This window comes from Pollicipes pollicipes, unplaced genomic scaffold (assembly GCF_011947565.3).
Source record: "Pollicipes pollicipes isolate AB1234 unplaced genomic scaffold, Ppol_2.1 Scaffold_3447;HRSCAF=4054_pilon_pilon_pilon, whole genome shotgun sequence".
Taxonomy (NCBI): Eukaryota; Metazoa; Arthropoda; class Thecostraca; order Pollicipedomorpha; family Pollicipedidae; genus Pollicipes; species Pollicipes pollicipes.
This window is the reverse complement of record NW_023596297.1, coordinates 6,257,305-6,267,698: the sequence shown is the minus strand read 5'-3', so window position 1 is coordinate 6,267,698 and position 10,394 is coordinate 6,257,305.

The window sequence follows — 10,394 nt, the reverse complement described above, 5'->3', positions numbered from 1 at the left end:
GGTGCACTACTTTAAGAGGGTGCTACGACAGTCCCTCTGCACATGATGGCAGCATGTCACGGCAACGGAGTAGTCATGTTAATTGAACCCAAGTGTTGTAGTTTAAGCGACAATGTCGTCACGATGTGTTTGGTCCTAATAAGTGTGAATCACATTATCCGGACTCGTGTATGGGATGCACTGCGCTAATAGACGTCAATGTACCGTACCGAAAACGTTGGCTTGGCTTCGGTGTTTGGTTCCCGTGGCTTGGTCCGTTTTTTAAGACTGCTGGAAATGCTTCAGTTCCGCCGACATTGTTGGGTTTTTCTCTGTGCTGCCTGTTTGGAAATATCAATTCGAGACACGAATGTGAAGAACTGAGATACTTCTCTTGATTGCTCGAATGTACGTAATTTGGTGCTTATGTTGCCCTTTTAGTACATGCCATAAATCGTCGGCTCTGCGTGTTAAAAATCATATGACCTGTTTGTGGCCGAAATTATTCTATTATCAGATAGTGATTTCTTGAAGATGATAGGCAATCATGCGAACATTGTGAGTAGCAGTGGTCGAAACGACGTAGTGAATAATGTTAATTGCCCGCCCATTATTTTTGGCGCTAAAGATGTCGTTTGGATTGTATGATTTCAAAGTTGGGCAATCCTGCTAACTCGAGCTGGTTGAGTCCGTGCCGCACTGCGCGTAAAACGCTCGCGGTGGAAATTTTTCTCCTTCTAAAAAAGGTGAAGTACATGAAGAATACCGAAAAGGCGAATCTTCTGGCTGCAGGCAGCCTTCTGATAAAAAACAAAAATCATGGACAGACTGAAAAGTTCATGAAAAACAAAAGTTTGGGAATGAGGAGTGTGAGGTTGTTCGTGAACAAAGAATGAACACATCCAGGGGAACCATCATCGCATATGACCTTGTAGATTTGTCCGAGACTGAGATTGTGGGATGGCTGGGTGAATTTGGGGTAGTGGGTGCTCGGAGATTCACCAAGAGGGTGGATGGAAAGATGGAGAATACCCCAACCATACTTTTGACATTTGACAGGTCCACATGCCCAGCCAAAATGGAGCTGGATTACATCACGTACCATGTCCACCAATATACCCCCAACCCACTGATATGTTTTGGTTGTGGCAGATTTGGCCACACTGAAACAAGATGCCCTGGTGATCCTCTATGCCTTCGCTGTGGGAAAGGAAAGCATGAAGGGGAATGTGAGCGCTGGTGTGTGAACTGCAAACAGTCAGGACACTCATGTGTGGCCAGGGGTGTGAAATATGGAAAAAAGAAAAGGAGATATGTAGGATTAAAACTGAACAAGAACTCTCGTACCCTCAGACTAGAAGGCAATACGAGAAAGAGCATGACCCCCCTGTCCTGAAGTCATATGCTGCAACTGTCCGGCACCCAAGTGTGGCTCCCACTAACAAGCAGCATGGTGACCTCAGGGAAAAAGTAGGAAAACTGGAAGAAAAGGTGGGTGAGATGATTGCTCTGCTTCAGCAACTGCTGATGAAACAAGGTGCCCAGGGGAATACCAGGGGAGGGATGACAGTACCAGACCTGTAGATAGACAGGATGAGGAAGTTGAGGTGGATGTTGTAGCGGAGGGACAGAAGGACACTCAAAAAGATGAGCAGGAAACCTATGAGAGGGGGAATGATGGAGAGGTTCAAGTGACGCAGAGAGATGATGTAGAAAGTGAAAGAGTGGACAGGGAGATGAATTATATGACTCTGGAGCATAATGAGGAGATGGAGGGTTGGCAGAGAGCATGTAGGGCAAAGAAAAAGGACAAACAACAATGTAACATATCTGAGGTACCTAATGACACTACCCCATCACCAATGATTAGCCGAGCAGGGAGATCTACGGAGAGGCCGAAGAGAAACTCCAGCCAAAGGAGGTCATGGAAGGATGACTAACTAGTATTGAAATGGAGTGAACCACGTTTCTTTCTTCTTTGTTAATAGCTGAATAGTTTATTGGTGATTGGTTGACAGGTATGTTGAATATTTGAAAGAATAGGCCAGCAAACTCAGACGTTCTCCACGTAATTGTTCTCGTGCGGAGGGCATGCAGAGGTCGGTGGTGTTTGTTTTCATAGTTATTTTAGGACCCTTGATGCCGGGATTGTTATGCGAAATGGTTTGCAAAGTCGAGGGAGACTTAAATAACGAGTTCATGGTGTTTTCCGGAGGCAGCTGCGTTTTCGGTTTGAGCAGAGGTCGCCCGGTTAGGCTAGTCCCAGCCAACTTGGTTCTCGGAGGTAAGGTTAAACATCCAGGTGCGATACCTAATTCGGGTCAGGGGGTGGACGAGCTGAGGTTGTTTGTCTCGTGGAGGTCACCCTTCGGAGGGTGCGGGGTGATCCTTGCCGGGGGCAACGGTACAGGCGCTATTTCCACTCGACCGGCCGGAGCGCGCCGGGTCCCGACCGCGGGGTTGGGGCTGGCTGGGGAGGGGAATAAGGGAAAGGGAAATGTGTGTGTACTGAGATGTTTTGTTCGCAGTTACAGGACAAGTAGAACATACCGATGTTTGGCATATTTATTAATTTATTTATTTGATTTTTTCATGTTTTTGGTGGCGGTCCTTTGTTGGATTTCGGCGTTCGGGCTGCGCATTGGTTGTATGTTTGTGTGTGGGGATATGGTACGCGGTGCAGGCTACTCGCGTGATTTCCTGATGTTCAAGTTTAAAAGTTCAATAAATGTCGAACTGTTGTCGGCGTGTGTGCTTGACTGGACGGAGTCTGCAGTCTAAGGCAACAATAAAATGACTTTCAGCATTATGCAGTGGAACTGTAGAGGTGTGATTTCAAAGTGGGCGGAGATAAAACCACTGTTGCTGGCAAGACCACATAGTGCCGTATGTCTCCAAGAGACACACTTCCTCCCTACTGACCAATATGATTTCAGAATTCACGGATATTCTCTTTATAACGCTTATTCTGACGCACATATCAGACGAGGCGGAGCATCAATCTACGTCAGCAACGACTTACCTCATTTTCAGGTCACACTAAATACTAATTTTCAGGCGGTGGCATGTTCGGTGACAATGGGGCATTCTCGTATTTGTGTTTGTTCTTTATACTTACCACCAAACGAGAATTTGACGTACCTTGAACTGAACGACTTGGTTACAGAGCTACCGCAGCCGTATATCATAAACACGGACGCCGGTAGTCGGCATTTCTTATGGGGTGCAGACCGGTGCGATTCTCGTGGAAAGGTGTGGGAAATGATAATACGGCGACATACCTTAAAAGTGATGAACGATGGTTCCCCAACCAGAATGGACGAGTACACAGGATTATGGTCACATATCGACCTGACTGTGACGTCAAGCAGTGTGGGACAATTCATGCATTGGCAAACGGACACTGACTTACACTCCAGTGATCATCTCCCAGTTTATATTACATATGATAGGTATGGAGATATTCCACCACGACGTGACGAATTTACTGGTTGGAATATTAACAAGGCGAACTGGTCTGAACTTACTGACAGATGTTGTTTGCGATTCAATGAAAGGGACGGTATGCAAAACTACCAAAACATTACGAAGGTTTTGCTGGGAGCAGCAAAAGAAAGTATTCCTCGGAAAATCAGAAACACCAAATATAGCTGCCCCTGGTGGACTGACAAGTGCAAGGAGGCAATTCGAGCAAGGAAACGGGCGCTCAATCGATTCCGACGTTCGCACACACATCTGCATTTATTGGCTTATAAGGAGGCGAAGGCGAAAGCCAGAAGGATAATTCGTACGGCAAAGAAAGGTTCGTGGGAAAAACTATTGCATATGTTCAATGTGAATACGCCGATACAACACTTATGGGACATCATTAGGAAATTTACCAGAAAGGAGCGATTTGCGAGACCCTTACCTGTTCTGAAGGTGGCTGGTAACATAATTGACGACCCAACTGAAGTTGGAAATATCTTCGGACGGCTGTTTTCTGACATGTCGTCCTCTCGGAACTACCGAGCCACTTTTAGAGAGCTGGAATGGCAGATGATGGATCAAATGCCGTCATTTATTTCTGACAATGAGGAGGTTTATAACGATGTGTTCACGATGACTGAGCTACAAATGTCTATTGCTAAATGCGGCAATACACCCATTGGACCGGATGAGATACATTACGCGTTTTTTAGACACCTACGTGATGAACAATTGCATTCAATTTTGGAAATGATGAACTGCATATGGTGTGGAGGTGATATCCCTTATGAATGGAGACACTCGATTATTGTCCCTATTTTGAAACCAGGCAAACCTAGGGAAACCCCTGAGTCATATAGACCAATTCAGCTAACTTCATGTTTTAGCAAGATAATGGAACGAATGGTCGCCAGACGGTTATCCTGGTTTCTTGAGCGGAACAATATGTTGTCTAAATATCAGTGTGCATTTAGGAATGGAAGAAGTACCACAGACCATGTAGTCAGGCTGGAGTCCGAGATTAGAAAAGGTTTTTTCTACAACAAATATACCTTGGTTGTTTTTTGGGACCTTAAAAATGCATATAATCTCACGTCTAAAGCTGCTTTGCTCACAAAAATGTTTAATATGGGTTTTAGAGGACGCCTTATGTATTTCATTAGATCGTACCTTGATAACAGAACCTTCCAGGTGCGCAATGGAACATTATCGGATACGTTCGAACAGGAAAACGGCTTAGCCCAAGGAGGAGTTATTTCCCCGATATTGTTTAACATCATGATTGATGACGTGTGTGGAAATGTCCCGAGTGAAGTGCCCCGAGCGCTGTACGCTGACGATTGCTCTCTATGGGTGCAGGGAAGGAGAATTTTTCATCTAGTTAATAAAATGCAGGGGGCGTTGAACCATGTGAGTGCATGGGCTGATCGGTGGGGTTTCCTTTTCTCACCTCACAAATGCAACGCAATTGTATTTCGAAGGCATATGAAGGCAAGAGAGATGACGAACATACCTAACTTACATATATATAACCAACCGTTAACTTACACCGACACCGTCAAGTTTTTGGGAGTGATGTTGGACTCTAGGCTGAACCTAAACACGATGACGCAGTACATTAAAACAAAAGCTGTCAAAAGGATATCAATATTAAAATGGTTGTCTGGAAAAGGCTGTGGCGCAGATCGTTCTACACTATTGAGAATATACAAAGCCATGATGAGGCCGATATTAGAGTACGCATGCCAAGTTTTTGATGGTCCCCGTAACAAGGCAGTGGAAATGATTGATGTTATTCAAAATGAATGCATTAGAATTGCTACTGGAGCCTTTAGAACTTTGCCCATTTTACCACTGATGGTTGAAGCAGACATACTTCCCTTGAGACTGAGGAGATGCGACTTGTCTCTCCGTTATTCCCTGAAGATACTAAGTCGAGAGGATCATCCATGCAGAAAACTTATGGCCAATGAGGCTGCGTTACATGAGGTAGAGACTGGATATATGAAAAGGATTTCTGGTTTCCCGCTATATGAGAGAATACTTGATATGTGCCATGAAACAGGATTCGATTTCCCAGAAGAGGTGACCTTAAAACGCAGCGTCGTTCCGCCATGGAGATTACGTAAATGTACGTTGATAAAGTTGACTAACAGGAGCAAGAGAACGCTAGATGAAGTGCAAATTCAATGTGAGTTTAATGATTTGAGAAGCAGGTATACAGAATACGAGTTCATATTTACCGATGGAGCAAAAAGTGCAGACGGAGTTGGATGTGCTTTTGTCCACGGTGAAAGGCGTCAAAAATTTAAACTTCCTGGACTTTGTTCGATATATATAGCTGAAGGATTCGCAGTATTACAGGCTCTGAATTATACACATACAAATCGCATCCTCAAATGTGTTATATGCACAGACTCCTTGCCCATTATAACAGCCCTGGGAAATCCGACATCTGAAAACCCGATCGTGATCCATTTACTAGAGACGGTCAATCAGCTTATTGAAATGGGCAGCATAATCATTGTCCTCTGGATCCCAAGCCATAGTAATAAACGTGCAAACGAGACAGTGGATGAACAAGCAAAGATGGCTGTAAGATTGAATGACGTGTGTAATTTTCAAATGGGTCCTAAAGATTATTTTCCTTAAGTGCGTCGAAGTATTCGTGAATTATTCAACAAATATTGGACAGATTACAACCCTAGGACTAATTTAAAACGCATCAAAGAAGAGGTAGGAGACTGGGTCTCCTGTAAGCGAGCAGTCCGACGCGAAGAGATAGTGCTGTGCCGGCTGAGACTTGGGCATACTCGTTATACCCACTCATACATGATAGATAGAAACCTCCAACCTGAATGTGAACGATGTCAGTGTCCATTAACAGTGTATCACATTCTTCTTGAATGTCCCGTATATTTTAACGAAAGACGATCATTGGTAACACTATGTCAACGGTCCGGAGCACAATTTTCGTGTGAGGTCGCTGGTAGGAAATCAATTCCCGGACATCATTGATGGAGTGATGAAATATTTGCGACACTGCGACCTACTGAAACAATTGTGAAGTGCTGCCTTTGCGTGCGGGACATGTGCAATTTTTGCTTTGCTGTCATTGATTGCTGCCATGTTGTTTATACTATATTGTAATTGTTTGAAATGAGTTGTTTATTCTATGTATAATTAAGCTTGCGCGCATATCTGTGTACGATGTCTGACTGGATGCTTGAGAAACGTGAGAAGCAAGGAAGTGGTATAGGAATTATGTGTAGCAAATATGTGTATATGTGTGATACGTGGGCGTGTGCGTAAGCAGAGGAGATTCCATGAATGAGGTTTGAACGAGCATGGTGAAGACAGATGAATGTGCGTGCATGCGTTAGAGTACATGGCATGGCAGATATGTGAAATTTCCATCTGGTAAATGCTTTGTTAAACGGCAATGTTGTGACTGCCGACTGACTGATGACTAACATGCAACGTCTATCATGTGGGGAAACTGCGGTTAAAAGAAAATGATAAAAAAGAGCCTGGCAAAAAAACCGGACTTTTTGTTCTCTTGTTTTAGTTCACTAATCAGTTTATGTATCTGAACATTTAACATCGAGTTTTCTAGAAACTAACACCGTTTACTGCACCTCCTTGCTACACCACTGTCCTGCACGAAAATTCCTGACCAGTGCGACACATTCCTTCTATCCTCTGTCGCGCTTAGTTACCACCTGTGCTACCAAACTTGTAAGACAACACTTCAACGATGGACGCCTGAGCCCAGGAGGCTATGCGCCCTAAACCAACAACAACATTCAAATATTTAGCCTGTCTGGGATGGCACGTTAAGATTCCATACCAATTGAGGAGTTGCTTGTGACAGTTAAAGCGACGGTCTTTTTCAACCTCAGGAAAATTTCTGCATATTCCGGGTTAGTATATTTTGCTCCGCATCAACTTGTACGCCGCCAGGGAGTTACCGTGTTAGAGCACAAGCAATCGGTGGCTGCCACTTGCCGGTGTCCTGAATGTTATGTTTTCATGATGTTATAAATGCCTGGGGGGGGGGGGGGCAACATGGTGACAGCTGTTAAAGGGAGCATCCCACATTTGTATGGTGTTTTGAATTGAAATGAGCTTATTGAAGATCATTTGATGCAGGTCACAGCCTTGCCCTTTGTAAGGCCTAAGGTCGTCTAGTTTCTGAGCTGCACCCCAGCAAAGAGATGCAGATTTTTGTGATGCTAGTTAAGGGTCACCCAGGCATTAATGACCCAACATTTTAGGATGCCCATTTAGGATGGATACCTAATTCCAGTTTACAGCAATTCAAAGTTTACATAGGTAAGTGAAAAAATTGTGGGTGAAATCATTAGTGACATCAACAGGGTATGATGATATTGAAGCAAGCATCAGATATGAAGAAGTAAGCTCACTTAAAGCTATTATTATGCTTCTAATTGGAAAAGACTGCTGTAGCAACCACAATTCCTTTTTCCAACAAATATCCCTCAGCACATTATTGTTTAATTGATTCACAGTGTGTTGCACAATATGGATTGGGAGCCTATTGATCACCATTATACCAGAAAATCTTGCTCACAAATGCCAGACATTAGCAACTTAACCAATAGGTCTTTCTGACTTACCTGTATTCTCATATATTTATCTTTTGGAGGCTTGCAAACATTGGTGATGCAAGCAAGTTTGTATAAGACAAGTGGTGAGTGACATCTTTGATAAAATAGGAATTGACTCCAGAAACATTACCATGGTACACAGTTGTGTGCATATAGTTGCATTGACTAATAAATAAAAAAGTTGAAAAATGTAAATAGGCAATATAAATATGTGCACACCTGATTGTAGCTGCTGACTTGTGAGAGCCAAGCATCAGCAAAAACCAAGCTGTAAAAAGAAAGAGGAGTCCTGCACAGCAAAGATACAGCAGGCCTGTAGAGTGGAAGATGTGAAAGTCATGATACATTCCTGAGCACACCTGCTTGGTGCAGCGAGATGACTCCATGAAGTCTCCAGAAGTCTCTGAGTGTCTTTATAATATCACACATTGATTTTTGATGTCATAGCCCGGCAAGAAAGAACAGTGGACCAAAAGGGAGGTAAAGCAAGGGAAGTTAGAACTGAGGGCAAGGGAGGATATAAAGGCATGCTGAAATGCTAAAAAGTTATGCTGAAAAGGCAATGCTAAAAAGGCATGCTAAAAAGGCAATGCATGCCAAAAAGGCATGCTGAAACAAGGAACCATCCCCACCACACCCCCACTAAAATAACCAGGTCACATGAGCCCTGGGTCGAAGAAATTTTGGATCAGATCTGGTCAGTCACTGTGCATGACAATGCAGATTGAGATGACAGTGACCTGTGATATGTGTAAGCCTCTACATCCACTGCCCCTGAAGTGTTCCTGACTGTGACCTATAGCACTTCAACAAATTAGCATATAGCTAAATAATGTTTCAGCAAATTGGCATTGGTAAAGATACAGTGACACATCAATAAAAAGACCCTGTCAGTAATTGTGCCCAATGGGGAGAATTTGGATGGGCCAAACATACTGTTGAAGTCCATGCATGGTTTTTTTTTAACTTTTCTGAGCACCCTTATGATCAGGACCAGTTCATCTTCTGGACAGATCTCACCAGCACGCTAACAGGCGGAAGCCTGTACAAGCTCTTGAAGAGACGTGCACAGAGTCTGTTTTTTAAGGTGATGCACACACCTTGCACTTCCAGCTCTGACTTAAAGAGGACATGTGGGGTCCGATCAATCAGGCACCGTATGTGGAATGCTGCCGAGCGAGAACGGACAAACAGTTGAAGATCCGGATCCGAAAAATCATCCGTGAGCTTAACGTGAGGATGCCGCGCAAGGATGCCGGGGAACGTGGTCGTGTGCGCTACCCAGCAGACGCATTACCGTGTACCCAACAGATGCGTGTACCCGGCAGACGCATTCGTTGTCACAGCTCTGCACAACACCGCCTTCGCCGTGCGCTAAGTAAAATGCCGCTCATTTTCGAAAGTCTTGGCTTCTCTGAAAAACAAAAGTAGCCTTCCACGAGTATTTGAACCTGTCGAAGTCTGTTACTCATCTGTTTAGTTTTGACCTTGCATTGCCCGTATCTTGTGCTTGTTTATGTCACTATCTGGAAAAATATTGGTTATTGTGTCGTTCATTGCTATCAATTACTGAGGCGTCCCATATTTTTTTTTTATCTCCATGCATCATCTGCCGGAAAGTTCGCCCAGTCTGAAGTGAAATTATGAAAAGATGGTGTGCTAGGCCGAAAGCTACCGTGATTTTTTGTGAAAGGTGTTCACAAAAGATGATGGATGTGTTTGTGTAAATTCGCAAATAAGTTGGGGGGTTGAGCAGTGAACAATGGCTTAACTGGCATTCATAAACACTAAAACTGGTCTTCCCCTGATTTGGCCCTCTTGCCCGTCAAAGTTGGCGAAGGCATGAGTCCTCCCCCCCCCCCCCCCCCCAATCTATTAGAAAAGTACGCCCGCGCAGACATAGCAGCCGTTTTAAGGCCAGGAAAGCTTCACATTTGTTTAGCTTTGCTCTGTGTGAGTTCGTTCATCGCACGTTGATAGCTTTTGGCTACAACGCACGGAAAAAGTGCCGTGTGGGAGGAGATGGAAGAACGGTCGGATAGTAATAGCTAGGAACGGGTAGATCGTCTTTTTGATGTCGGTGAATATAAAGTTCCGGTGACTTGTCTGCGTCCCAGATACCGTCTACTAATTCGCATCACAGACAAGAGATGACAGCACTACACCGCGCAGCACACAGGAAATGATTGCCGTTGCCGAGCGGACGTACCCGGTCGGTTCAACCCTAAGGGGTGTGCGATGAGCTGGGGTCTGCCTGGATAATAAGAGCCAAAGCTGAGGTGATACACAGAGCATTGTCGGGATCCGCGAAGGCCA